The following is a 16,864-nucleotide window of genomic DNA, read 5'->3' on the forward strand; positions in this document are numbered from 1 at the left end:
AACTGACCTATATCTAGTGCCATTATTTTGCTGGGTTCTTTTAGAACTGTCCCTAATTCATTGTAAATTTTTAAACATGGGATGAAGACAATATGTACCACACACAACTTCTGGGAAATGTAAACCAACAATATGTTTCATTGGCTATGAAGTCTGTTTGGATCACCTCCAAGGACCCAAAGGCAGATAAGCACACACAAGCCTGATCTACATAAATGAAGACTAAATATGAAGGTTATCTGGTGAAATTGTGAACTCCTAGTCCCTGGAAGTATTCAATCAGAAACTAAATAACCCTCTGTAAGAAATATTACAGTCCCATTTTGGTAGACTGGCCTACATAATCTTTAAGGTTTTCAGAGTCAGTCTCTATAACTCAATGACTTAGCTGGTTTGGTTAGTTTGTGTAACTGTACAACGCAACTAATAAAGTGAATAACACTTATGTAAACTTAACTGAAAAATATTCTAAGATTCATCTTCTCAGACCATGTCTATTGACATTTCCATAATCTGAATACAGTTTCTGTGTAAATATTTCCAAAAGGCAATAATTAAAAAATTTTATATACAACATTAAAATATATATAGGATGCAATTATTCTCATCCATTGCTAATTGAAATACAGTGGAGATAAATTAGGAACCTTAAAAAGTAATCATCTCTTTTGGTTCAGTAACTTCAGTAATTCTTCATCTAGGACTTTTTCTAAGAAATGATCAAAGATATACACAAAGGTTTATATATAAGGATACTTCTTTGTTTTGCACCAGAAACATTGTAAATCAACTATACTTCAATAAAATTTTTAAAATCATCTAGAAAATGAATTTTTAAAAAAGATAATCAGAGTTATTTATACTAGGTAAAATTTTTAAATAGCCTCCAGTTTATGTATATATTCACATGATGCCATATTCTGCAGTCCATTAAAAATCATATTTTATAAAACTTTATTAACCAAAGGAAATGCTTCTGATATATTAAATTTTAAAAACAAGTTTAAAATCAATATAGACCATGTGATCTCAAGTTTCTTTTATATAAATATATATAACAACATTTCTTTTTTTTTCTTTGTGTATACACAAACACACATATACAAAGGCCAGAAGAAATATTTTGAAATCCCAATAGTGTTAGCTAGCTCTGGATAACAGAATTATTAATGATTTTTATCTTCTCACTCATGTTTTCTAGAATTTTTCTACAATGAAATAATACTCTGTAGTCAGGAAAATAATAAATGATATTTTTATTTTAAAACCCTCCAGGAGCCTGTGCTCTGCAACGGGAGAGGCCACAACAGTGAGAGGCCCGCGTACTGCAAAAAAGAAAAAAAAAAAAAAAAAATCCCTCCAAATAAGTCCTGAATCCCACGGCCATCATTCAATTCAAAAAACATGCTTTGAAGATTAATTTGGGCTAGTGTTTGGAAGTGTTCTTTTACCGTACTAACAATTATCATCAAAATAAGGCAGGACTGATAGAGAGTAAAAAGAACTTTTATTATATACTTTGATTAACTACTTAATTAAATATAATTATTTACATTATAATTATATATATTATATATATATTATTTATATAATGACTGAGTTGATTTGTTTAATTTATATACACTATTTAAAGATTTATACTATATGACTTAAAATAAGACACATGACGTCTTGTTTCCCACTGTATTCCATGCCTTGCATATAACAGATCCTCAATACTTCTTAAGGAAAGAATGAAGAATGGGAAAGAGGAAGATAGGAGTAAATGTGGTATTTTTTATTACAATGGGCATAATTTCATCTTACACCATTTATATGAAAAACTTAGATTCGACTTCTGTCATTTCAGCTTATGTCACGTTTTTCCAGAATATAACCCATAGGACAAGACATAAACAGAAACTGAAGTGGTTTTCCAAAGCCTCAGAATGGAGCAGTGACAGAAAAAGTTCACAGATATTATCTCAAACACACCTTGGCTCTACCAGTTCTCCTTGAATAATCCTGTGTTAGATTTGGAAACAGAGGCTGTTTGCGGCATCCTGACTTTTCTCAGAACCACCTTGGGAAAAGGGAAGCACATTAGCAAGGTTGTTGTTGAGTTGTTAGTTCTAAGGTCTCCTATTGGGGTGGCCCATTTCATCCTACAGCCTGGCTTCCTACATCCCTCCTGCCATGTTCCTTGTCTCTGTGTGTCACTTGACCTGCAGCTGCTAATTACTGGTTACACAAGATTGGCAGTGTGTTCTAGGGAAACAAAATACCAAACTACACAGAGTTAGCAAATGTATGTGGAAAGCAAAAAAGTTTGTTTTCACCAAACAGAGTTTGGTTTAGGCAGTCCTTTGTTGAATAAACTCAGACAAATTTGTTTCAGACAATCATGTACAGAGTTGGAAGGTGTGGGGAAGTGAATCTGTGTTTTCAAAGAAGTCCCAGCATGTTCATAAAATTTGTTGAAAAAATTAATTAGGTGGGAACTTTTTTTATATAACAATAGAATGTCCCAAACAAGTTCCATGACATTTCTGAAGAAATGCCCTGTATTGTGTCTCACTGTTTGGGACCAAGCTAAAAGCCACCAGCCAACCTTAATGGAAGTAAAAGACTGGTTAGAGTGATGGTTTGGGGGAAAATATACACCAGGAGTCAACACATTCTGTCTTAGTATGGTTTACCTACATCATCTGAATACTTTCATTAAGAGGCAAGAAGCAACTTAGTATTTGGTTCTTTTTTTCAAGAAGGGGTGGTTTGTATCAGAGCTGATAGTAGTTAATGGGATGAAGATAGCATAGAAAATGGAGAAAGCTGGCCTTCTGAATGCACCATTAAAAGTGAAAAGCCTCAGTGCTATATACAACTGGTTTTAAAATCCTCATGACTGGAAGTCAGAAATGTTGGAAGTTAATATACCGTTCAGGGATGAAATGCACTTCTGATGTTCAGAGAGGATGTTTTCAAGGTGAAACCAAAGCCTATAAACAAATAAAAAAGCTACATCAGCTGTCTTAGAAATCTTATCTATATAAATTATTTACTGCTTAAAATGACAGACAGAAAGCAAAACCACATGTTGCTTGCTTCACTGCCCATTGTGGCAGCTTTTAAATCCCTGCCTTCCTAGGAAGTGACCTCATAAGAAAATCTTATAACACTGTCATGTGGGGAAATGCTCATAACATTCAGGTTAATGTGCTTATACTGGAGGAGAGGTCTCCAAGAACATTTAATAACCAGAAAGTCCTGAGGGGACTTGATGCTAGCTGGGTCATAGAAGGATTTCTCTCAGTGCACATCTGGGGCATTTTGTGGCATATTCTGTAGCAGGCCACGTGGCTTAATAGTTAAAATATGGGACTGAAAGTTACAAGAGTTTGGGGATCAGATAGCAATTGAGCTATTGACCAATGAGCTGACCCTAGATGAGTCATGACCTTGTGGTACTTCAGTCAACTTAGCTGTAAAACTGGGCACAAAGGCCAGACTTCACCAAAACCAGATGTTGTTCTTCAGCTCTGTTCTTCAACTAAAATCCTTTTTTAATGTGGCTGTCAAGTCTCAATTTTTTTCATATATGGAGGGCAAAGGCATTCTATAATCTACTTTCCCAGTAAGACTTGGACAAGTAAGGTCCAAGAATGGAAGCCTGACCCAGTCCACACCCCACTGCTCTCCTACCTGGCCAAACTTATGTCTATCAAAGAAGTTACAACAGCTTATGCACTCAGGGTTTACAGTTCTAATTAGAATCATGTCTATGTATCCCTAAGAAAGGTCCCTAGCTCACCACTTTTCTAAGTTGTGGGTCCATCACAGAGAGAGGTGAAAGACACCAGCTTCCTCCTCTTAAATACAACAGAACCCCTTTCAAATGACTTTTCTTTCATCCACCCCCCTCCATTAACCAATGCTCTCCATTTCCTCTGCAAAACGTGCTAAGCAATGCCACTCTGGCTACAGACCGCTAGTGTGCCAGCTCCCTTCTCCTCCCATCACAGGAGCTGTTTGGTTATCATGAGTCAGTTGAGTTTGTACCCAAACTCTTTATACCAGTTGCATTTTTATCTACCTAAATTAAGGAACTATTATTGAAATTGGTAAAGAGTACAAAAAGAGAATTATTGTTTCTATAAAAAATGAAGGTGATTGCTTTGGAATAGCTCAGTAGAGATCAGTCACCTTTTTAAAATAGTCATCAAATTAGGTAAAGCTCCATAAGGAATCTGCCTTCAGGTTGCTCTGCAAGTACCTTCAAGTTCTCACTCCATTTTATAGAAATGGAAAATGACTTGTGGTGGTGCTTTCCAGAAGAAAGACAATAAGGATTCCAATCAGCCAAACAACAATTAAAGAAAAGGCCTTGGACCTATATCAAAAAATTGGCAAACGAATATATGTGTGTGTGTGTTTAAGTTAAAATAATATATGTGCATAACATTTATTTATATGCATAAATATGTATATGTATATAGACAGATATACACACACACAAGCACATACACTTTACATATCAAGTGACTTTGACTATATTAATTAATCAACAAGAGATCCATCTTAATCTTGTTATATAAAATCACTTCTGAAATATTTTATTGTTCTCCTAACTACTGTTCTCCAAACCAATGGAGGAGCAGGTCTGTGTTTTTTTCACTTCCCTTCCATTCAAGTGTCACAAACTGTCAAGGGTCCTTGCAGATCTCATCTGGACTATGGACTTAGCGTTTCATGCAGCAGAAGCATTCCCTTCTTCAGCCCTCACTGGAGCCAGATGGCAAAGAGACTTTCCTTGGGGCCCTCAGCCAGGCAGAAGGCAGCCCTGCCATGGAGTGAAGCTTCACCTAATACAACAGCTCCCCTCTGTCAATACATACACTGCCCTGGCAAGTGAAAGCCAAGACCCAGTCACGCCAGATCCCTGCTGCGGGGAAGGAAGCCACAGCCCATTCCACCTGGATCCAAACCCCATAATCTCACCTTCACTGACTCAAAGCAATCAAAGGCCAACTGTCACATTCAAAACTGGGTGGTTGGCTCTCCTATTCCTGACAACTGGAACCATAGAGTTCATTAGAAAGTACCATTGACTCCAAAATCCAAGAGTCATCCATCTGCACTCTCAACCAGAAATATAAGTAAACAAAGGAATCATGCATTTCACTAATCTCTTTGAAAACTGTTGACTCTTGGCTACTGGTGGGTAAATGCTCATTTTTTGTCAATAGTGGCAAAAAATGACAAACAATGTTTTTGAACCACAAAACTCAGCCTGAACCATTGTTAGGAAGAAAAGGATTGTCTCCCAACTCTGGTGATTCTGTTGGAACTTCAAAGGCAGTTAAGCAGGAGAAGTTAACAGTCTCCTCACAGGCGACCCAAGAGGAAGGAATATTCTGGACAACAACAAAAAAGGAGGCACTTATGTGGTGAAACTACACAGTTCCTGGGCTTTTGCCACTGCTTTGTGAAGAAGCCCTACGGAAACAGAAAACAAGTAACTGCAGGAGTGCTCTCATCAGATACCATCATGCCCACTCCTGAGTGACATTAATGTACCGCACAAAATTTGGAACCAAAGAAAAAAAACACTTATTTGAAAAACACTGACATTTACAGGTAGTTACATTTTTAGCGGCTCTTTGAGCATTTGATCATATGCCAGCTGCCTTGAGCAGTTTGCTGCTTCATGGGAAATCTAGACCCAGGCAGCCAAAGGTATTGTAACATAAGCCACAGTAACATTGTCACTGAGAATAGCAGCAACATGGGGTGGTAGGAATAATCGTGCCTGAGAAACTCAAAATCCTCCTTGAAAACAGCTCATTTGTTTTTCTTTAGACATAGTCATTGACTCTTTCCTGCTTTTCTCAAGGTGCAACTTGAGCCCAGGTATTTCTCTTGACGTAAGATCATTTAACCAGAACCTGGAGCTTCCACCCAGCAGACGTTGTTTCACCATATGAAGCCATAAAACGGACTTCAGTCCTGTGCTTTACAGGGAAGAATTGGGTTTGATAGATTTTGCTATGCTCCGTTTGAAACCAAGTACACCTTTTAAACCGTCTGGGAGTTTGATCTATTACAGATCTGAGTGGGTTAAACTCTTTTGGCCCATGGTTTTAAAAATATAATTAAAAAAAAACTCTCCAGGACTGGAATCTAAATGTAAGAAATGTAAGGACACTGCATAAATTGTATGGAGAGTTTGAGGCCTCTGGATATCAAGTCTCAGCACAGTTTCCCTGTTTGCTGTCCACCAGGCTGAGACTCTGAATGCACTGAAGTGGCTCCCTCTGACATGGACTGCCATTACAGCAGGTGAGTCAATACACCTTTACAGTTCACCTTATCCCATGAAACCAATTCTGTATGGACCTCATTTGCACATCTGAAAACCTCCAGGGATTACTGGATAATAACGTATCATTGCACGCTGCATACACCAGCTGTATATGGTTGGGACATTTGATAAACTTCTCAGCCTTCGTTTTCTCTCTACAACAAAAGGGCTTTGGACTGTCAGTCTCTCAAACTTTACAATGAATAAGAATCACCTGGAGAGTTTGATATGCATGCAGATGCGGTAGATCTAGAATTAAGCCCAGATCTCACATGTTTAACAAATCCTTCAGGTGATCCTGACGCTGATGGGCTGTAAACCACACCTGTTGAAACAGAGATCAAGGTTCCCAGGAACATCTGGGTTCTAAGCATCCAACACACAAGCCAGTCTCTAGTAAATGGAGCAACTAGCCCTTAAGCTCAGGAAATATCTTCTTGCACCAGAGTAAATGGAGTTAAGCGGACAAATTTCCTGAAAAATCCTTTTTATCAGCAGTATCAATATGATTATGACATTTATTGAGCAAGCTAGGCACATTAGCAAATGCAGACTAAGAATGTCACATGGCACTACTGTTTAAATCTATGAAAATATAAAATACTTGGAGTCATTTATTTTAAAGTGTCAAATTTTCTTAAAACAATTTATGGTAAATACTTCACCTTTTATGTCTTATAAAATCCTTTCTATAGAAAAGAAGATTATTATGGACCAACCTACCACAGCATTGCCTATTGCCAGTTACTGCATTTCTGTGCTATATTAAGTTGCCCTGGTTGGAGTTCTGTTGATTGCCTTGTGCTATATCCAGTAACAAATTATATGCATATGATAGGACAGCCAGACTGATGTGAACTCAGAAGGCACCTATATGAAACTTTTCAAAAGAACAGTAATAATTTTACTAGATGTGACAAACCTTATAAAAGTTAAATAATGTCACACTTTTTAAGCATTTCATTTAATACAACTGAACACATGGAGGGCATTGAGGATGATATTTAATTTTTTCCATATGTGGATTTAATACCACACAAAAGTTTCAGTCCCAGATTGCTAATTTTCCACCATGTGGTAGCCATTTAGTTGAATTTTTTAAAACACTTACCACATTACAGAGTAGGGTTTCAGAGGCAGCAGCTATAAGTAGGCTTAGGGTGCCTGGTGTCCCTCTGGCATAGTCCCAGGTCTCATGAAGAAGCAGTAAATCTCGACAGTATTTTTATGACAGCGCTTGCTGGTTTTTACAGGAATGAAATGTGAGTTTGCAAAACCACATGCTAATGTACTTCTAAAAATAGATTTTATTATTGTGACTCCTTCCAATTCTGATCATTTTTAGCCACCTCTGGAAGTAAAGGCCAGCATCCAAGATTCAGCCCTTTATAGAACATCTATGGATTACAAGGCTTTCAAAGAAATCCTTACCAGCAATTTGAAAAAGTAAGCTGAACAAAGCAGGCTTAACTGCTTGTTTTTGAAAAGTGACATCAGGTCAAGCTAGAGGAAAAACACTTCCCAGGACCAATCAAAGCTTATCTTCTATAACCACAGACAGGGAAATTAGATCTTCTAGAGCAGGAAAGGCCAAGGGTCTCTCTACTCATTCATTTTTGTCTTATTCTAAAACAGCTTTGAGTAACTGAATCAACTTTGTGAAGAAATTCTTAGAAAGAGACAAAACACCATGGCAGGGTGTGTGGGTAAGTGAAGACACAAATCATGCACTACCAGCGGCACCATCTAATGTGACAAATGCACATGAAGGCACTGTGAAAACTTGAAAGCTCCAGCCAAATGTTAGTAATTATTATTAACCCAGTGAGACTGACCAGAAACCTGGAACCACTAGTCAGAGCTTTACATCTGGATTCTGTGGTCAGAAACAAAGATACTGCATTGTACACCTATTTGATGATTCATGTCTATCTCACCCAGAAGAAAAACTACCCTTTCAAAACCATCAACTCCTGGGGAAACATATTTTATCTCCTAGAACCAATTACAGTTAATTCTCCGAGTTCAAACGGTTTGGGACCAAATCTATTTCACACATAACTGAATACTATGGACAACTTACCCAGGAAAACTCAAAATATATACATGGGACTCTCTGCGGAGCCTCATAACACAGTGTGGGCAACAGGCATAGCAGTCCAATCTTCAGGCTTTCAAAATTAGTGGGAACAGCTATAAGAGCAAATGGAGGCAGGGGGGTTCCCAGTAAGAAAACCTGCCTGCCAGGATTGTGGAATGATCTCTGCCCTCCCTCTGCCAGAGTATGTAATGAAATCTAAAATCATACACTTCTACTCAAGCAAAGAAAATGTAGCATTTTCATTTTCTATGACTGAACCTTTCTCTCAAACCTCTATCATACTAGGTTACCATGGGGGAATTGCAGAGAAATGCTTTCAACTTGTCATTTAATGGTGTCTCAATCTCTTACAGCTCAAATAGCAACTCTTAGCAACTGACTCTGTCTTTTGGGGGTAAATGTTCAGTCTTTCAGGTATCCATAGTGATGGCTCATGGAGAGGCAGATATGCAGTTTAAGGAAGCAGATTTGGGTCTGCATGGGTCCTTTGTATCTTTGCTGATTTCTGCTGTAAAGCCACCAGCCTGTCATGCTCCCTGGTCCCTTAACACGACTTTTTCTAAGATATGCCTGGAGAGGTTGTAACTTACATTGATGACCCCTGGAAGCAAGGCCCTGGCTATCAGCAGAGCGAGTGACCATCTACTTTCCCCTTATGGCAAGCAGGGACCCAAAGTGCTGACTCTAGCTTCCTCTGCCCAACTGTGCTGCTTTTACTCTGTGATGACAGCCCCATGTTATTAAGGGGTTGCCCTGCCCTCCAGTCTCCCTACCAAAGTTCCAAACAGTAAGCAAGATAAAAGTCCTTCTGCCTTTGGCTTTCCCCTCAACTTAGCTAATGACTCTTCTGTGAGATTTCACCCCAGGGCGGGGGAGCCACGATGCTTGTGCCTCACCTCCTGTTTATCCTCCCTCTCCCTTCACCTGCTGTGACTCCCGGGCCATGAGGTAGGGGCTCTCCACTTTTCCTACAGCAGGAATTTCTCTGATGTCATATTCTGATTCTCTCTGCCCCATAGCTTAAAATAAAACTTTGTGGTCTAGTCAAATCACAGATATGTTTATGGAAGCTAAAGAAACTTTAAAAGCTCATTTCTAACTCTCCAATCCCTGGCTTTGGGCTTATGGTAGACTCAGAAATACTATTTTGGATATCAAAAGTTAAAACGTTGCTTCTGTAACAATCTTAACACATGCTGAAGCAAATTAGTTCCTCTGAATGAAAAAGAAGAGCATAGTGATAGATTTCCACATACTATCCCCATTACAGGTAGAAAGCAGAAGATTACAAGAGAAAACACGGCAATCCACTTCATCCCCACACAGAAACACAGGGAACATTGGCAAATTCCTTCCCTCTATCACAGCTCCCCGACATAGGCAGATACACACACACACACACACACACGCACACGCACACACACACACATTCAACTACACACACACGCACACACGCACACGCACACACACACACACATTCAACTGCTCTCAGCTACATTGTATAACTGCTCTTCAGAAATGGGAGATTCTATTACATACTCCATTCAATACCACTGTATCACTGATAACAAGGTTGTGGCATGGTGTCCCTATAACCAATTTCATGACACATCCCTCAGGCATACACTCAGTCCTGATTTGATTCTTATGGTCCCAATTTTTTTACATTTTAATTCTGAACTGTTACATTCCCATTAGTGTTGAACCTTAAGGTTTTTTTCATTCTTTTTTCATAACACACCAAATGCACTGAATCTCAGAATTTTCCAGACAAACAGCATAAAGACAAGCAAATAATTTCAACATGGAGTGAATTTATAGGAGTTTATAGCCAAACCCCTGAGTATTTCTAAAATACCAATAAAGAATGCAGTCAAAATCTTATCTGCACTCAGTAATATAGTTTGTATTCTTAGAATATAGCAAATTTATTAATTATATAACATTTTTCACTACAACTGCTAATAATGAAAGATTCTAGAGAGAAAAAATGAAATTTTTATCCTTAAGAGCAGATTTGGGGGTTTAATTATCTAGATGATGTCCTCAAATATGTACCTCATTCTGATATAGTCACTTGAATTTATGGATAATTTTTGGCGTAAAGCAGAAAATTAGTCATTTGTCTTTTGTAAAAGTAGATAGATGCCATATTGGCCATAGCGCAGATAAAATTTGGAGTGAAAGGCATTCTAAATCCAGTTTAACTCCATCAAAAATTACCCTCCTATCATACTAGTGCCCAGAGGTCTTTTAAAGGTATTAACCTTTCCCCACTAAAAGAAACCAGGGCTCCTTAAAGAAATGGTTGATTTCAAGGCTGGGGAGGGTGGATACAAGATGAATCTGGAATATCTTGTTATGCCAGAAAGTAAGAAAATGCTTTTTTAAAGTGGGGGTATCACAGGGACACTGGAGACTTCTGGACGACCCTCCCATAATCCTAATCTGGGATAATTTAAATACTAAAATAATTAAGGACAGTAATGAATTACAGACCATTGAAAACACAGAGTTAATGAGCACAAACAAATAATAAATAGATTATAAAAATCAGTGGGGAGGAAAAAGGATTCTTGCTTATAGAATGCTGAGTGTTGACGGATAAATGTGGAGGAAGTGGTGAATGTAGGAAATCATCATTTTGCAGCCATCATACTAAACTTTGGATTAGGCATGAGTCACCAATAGATGCCAAATCTCAGGGGGAATTTTCATGAGAAGAAGAATATTTGCATGGTCTCCCCAGATAGCTTATTAGTTGCAAATGTAGTGGGGGGAACATTATAGGGATAAATTGGAGAACACCTTAACCAAGTAATCAAAATTAATACCAACATTGAGGGGCAAGTGTACATTGTGTGCCTCTGGAGAAGGACACACATCACTTCTGGCCTGGAATGCATACATGAATGGAAACTTGAGGAGCCACTGGACACACCCCAAATGAGAAACATTCTCTTTTTTTAAAAGGGACTGTATTCTTCAAAATGTCAATGTCATAAAAGGCAAAAATAGGCTGTGGAAATGTCCCAGATTAAAGAAGACTAGAGACATGACAATGAGTTCTTAAATTGGATCATGTACTTCAGGGGAAAGGGGGGATAGGAAGGATATTATTGGGTCAATTGACAAAATTAGAATATGGATGGTAGATGATAAAATTATTGTAGCAATATTAAATATAGTAAAGTCTATAGCTACTGTATTTAAGAGAATATCCTTATTCTTTGGAAATATACACTGAAGATTTTAGGGCCATGATGAATGCAATTTACTCTCAAATTGCATTCATGCATTTATATTTATATATAAAAGCATGAGCCTTGATGGTATAAGACAAAAAAAGAGAAAAAAATGATTTAAAATACACACACACACACACACACACACACACACACACACACACTGAAGAAAGGGTGGAGGAAAAGAAAACAAGTGAGAAAGCAACAGAACAAAATGTTAACAAGAGGTTAATCTGGATAAAGGGTAGACAGGTGTCCTATGTACTATTCTTATAATGTTTCTAAAGCTTGAAACTATTGCTATTTTCAAATAAATAGTTTTAAAATCTTCTCTCCTTCCTTTATATATATTGTACACTTTTTTTGCTGTCTTTATCATGACCTACACTTTCCGAAAAAAAATCAGACTGTTCCATGGATAAATAAGATAGACTTCACAATGCTTTTAAATAAACTTTAACAAGAAATTTTTAAAAATTAAATTTTTGAAAAACAAACCACAAATTTATATATAAAGCATTAGCCTGGATTTGGCAGGAAAAGAAAAAGCTAAAACATAATGTCAAAAAAGCAAAAATACAACATAAACGTAAAATGTAAAACATACAAAGAGTTAATGGGTAAATAGCTCTTGGATAAAGCTTGTGTTTCTCTGCCACATGGATTAGAACACGAAAGCACTATATTCCTGCTTAAATGATCAAGTTTCCTTTAGAGGTCTGTGACAAAATCTTTGAGACTTTTTGAAATAAGTCAGTGTTCACTCATTGTCACTTTCACAACCAAAATAATTCTACGAGAACGGGGCAAGTGACTCTCCCTAACCTATAACCTCACCCTTGAGAGCCTTCCCAGCATCCTATCTCCCATTGACTAGAATCAGCCCAGCACACTCCAACTATCCATTTAAAATGCAAAAATCAGGCTTCCCTGGTGGCACAGTGGTTGAGAGTCCGCCTGCCGATGCAGGGGACACGGGTTTGTGCCCGGGTCCGGGAAGATCCCACATGACGTGGAGCAGCTGGGCCCGTGAGCCACGGCTGCTCAGCCTGTGCGTCCAGAGCCTGTGCTCCACAACGGGAGAGGCCACAACAGTGAGAGGCCCGCGTACCGCAAAAAAAAAAAAAAAAATTTTTTTTTTAAATTAAAAAAAATAAAATGCAAAAATCTACTTTACTACAGCATGAGGACTATGGAGGCATAAGCGCTCTGCAGGCAGGTAAAGTGCAGGTATACAGAATCCTTACCTGGTGACTGGTTCACTCTAACACTCGGGGTCATGCCCAACCTACAAGGACCTTTCTGGGAATAGAAGAAGGTACCCTTTGGGGTAGAAGCAATCCTGCAGCACCCTTCACGATTCTATAGGTTGTTGGGTTTAGCTGGGTGGGTTTTCCACCACATGTGATAGCAGCTGGGACTACAGTTCATCTGGGGCTTAAGGGTTGGAATATCTAAAGTATCCATATCCACTCATATGGGTGGCATTATTGCTCTGAGCAATACCAGAGCATTTTGATTCTCTTCTACGTGGCCTCTCCATGCAGCTTGGGCTTTAAACAACATGGCGAGTGCTTTCTAAGAGTGAAGGTTTCAAGAGCAAGTATTCCAAGAGGAAGGAAGTGGAAGCCTCTTAAGGCTTGGGCTTAAAAGTACCAGAATGCCATTTTCATCACATTCTGGCAGGTCAAAGCAGTCACAAGGCCAGCTTGGGTTCAAATAGAGGGGATCTTGTTTTGCCTTTTGATGTGAAGAGCAGCAAGCAGATGCAGAAAAGGAGGAATTTTGAGAACCGTCTCGGGAGATTGTCCTGATGCCTGCAAGTCCTGCTAATACCCATTTCTTCAGACACTCTGTCCTTTCTTGCTGGGTTCAGAGTGGAATCAGGTTGAGTCCAAAGTCTCCCACATTACCTGATCTTTAACTTTTTTTTTTTTTTTGCAGTCCTGGCATTCTGCATCCGTAAGCCCTAAAGAAGAACCACGGTCTACTTACTCACATTTAAATACATATTTTAAGAATATTTCTTTCCTGAAAACTGATCTTTGAATCCATCGCCCTTATACATTTTAGTTGTCCACGTGCCAATCTCATCTTTCCCTTAAGGTCTTTACATCTGCCAGTCATTATAAATTAGCATGTCAAAAACTCACACTGGACTTCCCTGGTGGCACAGTGGTTAAGAATCCCCCTATCAATGCAGGGGACACAGGTTTAAGCCCTGGTCCGGGAAGATCCCACATGCTGCAGAGCAACTAAACCCATGTGCCACAACTACTGAGCCTGCGCTCTAGAGCCCGCAAGCCACAACTACTGAGTCTGAGAGCCACAACTACTGAAGTCCATGTGCCTAGAGCCTGTGCTCCACAACAAGAGAAGCCACTGAAATGAGAAGCAGGTGCACCACACCAAAGAGTAGACCCTGCTTGTGGAGAAAGCCCACATGCAACAACGAAGACCCAATGCAGCCAAAAATAAATAAATTTATTTTAAAAAAACCTCACATTTATATGGCACAATATCACATCCATAACATAATTTGTGCCTGCAATGAAAGAGTTATACTTCAAAGGCAGACATCATTAGCAAATGGTGGAATTTCATCACATGGCTAAAACTACTTTTTGTCAGTGAAAATAAAACACGTTAATAATACTTCAGAGCTGGTCTTAACCTCATAAAATACAAAAGATAAGGCAGAAAAGGAGGAAAAGATATTTCTAATCTGTGTTAAATCTATTCCCACTATGAGTAAATCACTTTCCTTTAGATTTACAAGAGTTTTCCCATAAATGCATGACACTGTCTTTGAGTAATTGCTGCCAAGTAAATAGCTCTAACTTTCTCCATTTTTTATTAGTGAGGACAAAATCCTCAGCAAAAATATATTCATTTGTAGATGGTAGTCGTTCTTAGCATAAGTCTGTGAGGACATAGCTTGGTACAAGATTAGAACTGAATTAATGTGGCAGGGACCCTATGGGCTGGGCCTGGTCTAGCTCCAGATGATGCACCAAGGAAAAAGAAAACCTCTTATGATGCAACCTTCTCTTCCGGTGAAAGGGATTATCCCCCAGTATAGCCATGCCGGTCACCTAGAGTGCTCCAATGCCAGAGAAAAATTTGATGTTATTTACTACTTTAAGCAATATCTGCTTGGGACACCAGACACAACAAGCTGTAAAAGGTGATTTAAAAATTCCAGAGTTAAGAGGGTGATAGTAGGAATTCCCTGGCAGTCCAGTGGTTAGGACTCCATGCTTCCATTGCAGGGGGCACGGGTTCGATCCCTGGTCAGGGAACTAAGATCGTGCATGCTATGCAGTGTGGCCAAAAAAAAAAAAATTTTTTTTTTTAATAAAAGAGGATGACAGCAACTACAAAAGGGATTTTCTTATCTAGAGACCAAATGTAAAAAGAGTTACACATATACAGAGAGAGAGAAGTTAGAAGAACACATTATTAGTAAAAGTATGACTAACATACTCTTAAAATAAATTTCAACAACGGAACTGGATATTATGTATATTGACAAGTACTCTATCTTGTTTAATCTCCGTATATCTCACTCTCTTTAAAATAAGTCTGACTTTGTGTACTAATATTATTTTTTAAGCATTTTCCTCAAGCAGCCCTGAGAGGATATCTGGGCAGGAATCATTAACTTCTTAGAATTAGGCCACTAAAATAAGTTTCTGTTGGAACTTCCCCTTAAAGGACCACATCTAAGCGATTTCAGCGAGAGAGAATTTACACATATACTGAATTTGCTTTTTCACTGTTTTATTGTACACTCAAAACCAAATGCAAAAAGATATCTTGGAACAAATTAAAATATATTTGCCTCATGTGGACACTGGGAATTAAATTTAAGATTTAAGAAGAAAATAGTATCTTCTAAAATGAATATAATAATCATTGAAAAGTACAAGGTGTCATCACTACCATTAAAATCCTTCTGTGAAATAAAATGTCCTAACAGACATCAAGAAAGGATTAATTGCCCACTTCTGAGGGATAAGGAAAAAATTACATTTGGTGCTAAGATTAAATGAGGTACTTAATCATTTATTTTATTAAAAATGCTGGCATCACAGTCTGGATAATGTATTTTTACAGGGGGATAATGCACTTTTAATTTCTAAATTAATCTTTACAAAGAACTCAGAGCCCCCTGTGGTGTGCGACTTGGATTTCTACTAATGATATAAAGGACAGCTGGCACCAGCCAAATGCAGGCAAATAGAGAGAAGGAAAGGGATCTGAGGTTATCAGTACGATGCATCTACAGGGTGCCAAAATTGATTGATTTTGCTTGAGTCAAGGCAATCTGAACATATCAGCAGGATCCAGAAATGCTTTAAAATATGGTCTCACTGAAAAGATCCAGTTTTACCAGAAAGGTGGAAATGAATTCATCAAGCTTGTGTTGCTGCCTCCACACAGGAAGAAAACCGAGCCCACACTTAACATCACTCATGGACTTAACTTTTGTGTTTCCAAGCCCGACTTCTATACACTCTACATAGGCATTTTGTATTTTACTTATCACTCCCTATTCTCTAAAAGCAGGGAAGCAACTTTGTGAAAAGTAGTAAAATTATGAGAATAAACTGGAAGAAATGTTTTGGATAAAATGTTGGTAACATTTAAAGCAAATTGCTCTGGTATAAATTCAGCCCTGTACCAGAGCCATCTCATAGGTCACAGAGTAGATGGTCGGTGAAGTTGATGGGATACTGATTGCAGCAGGAAAATAAGAGGCTATAAAACAAAAGATGATTAACATGAAATCGTTGAGTGAAGCAAAGTCTTAATAGAGCGGGAGTTGTTAAATAAAACAGAGTGGGTAAAAGAACTGAGCTCTCAGATCACTTACAATGGAATTCCTTTTTATTATATATTAAAATCCTCCTGTGTGTTTTTACTTTCCTGTATATTATCAATCCATATTCACCCAGTGAAAAAACATCTGAAATTAACATGTAGTGAAAAGTAACCAAATCTGAGACACATCATCAATCAGAGAGAAGGCAACTCAGAAAGAAAGCAATGGCAATCAGGGTCTTAAAAACATATAAGTACTGTCAGAAAAATAAAACTTTTCTTTATTTCTTTCACAAAGCCCTACTTATGTTTCACTACTTATACCATGTGCAACTTTTTTTTAATAAATGT

At 38.1% G+C, this 16,864-nt stretch overlaps 1 long non-coding RNA gene across 1 annotated transcript in view; it reads right to left on the reverse strand.

Annotated features, from left to right (window-relative positions):
* Positions 1-2,539: 2,539 nt before the first annotated feature.
* The window catches only part of LOC116746722, a 103,308-nt gene continuing 88,983 nt past the window's right edge, over positions 2,540-16,864 (reverse strand). The window contains exon 3 of the long non-coding RNA XR_004347853.1: positions 2,540-2,978. This is a non-coding gene — a long non-coding RNA (uncharacterized LOC116746722). The remainder of the gene's footprint in view (positions 2,979-16,864) is intronic.

Source organism: Phocoena sinus, chromosome 21 (genome assembly GCF_008692025.1).
Source record: "Phocoena sinus isolate mPhoSin1 chromosome 21, mPhoSin1.pri, whole genome shotgun sequence".
NCBI lineage: Eukaryota > Metazoa > Chordata > Mammalia > Artiodactyla > Phocoenidae > Phocoena > Phocoena sinus.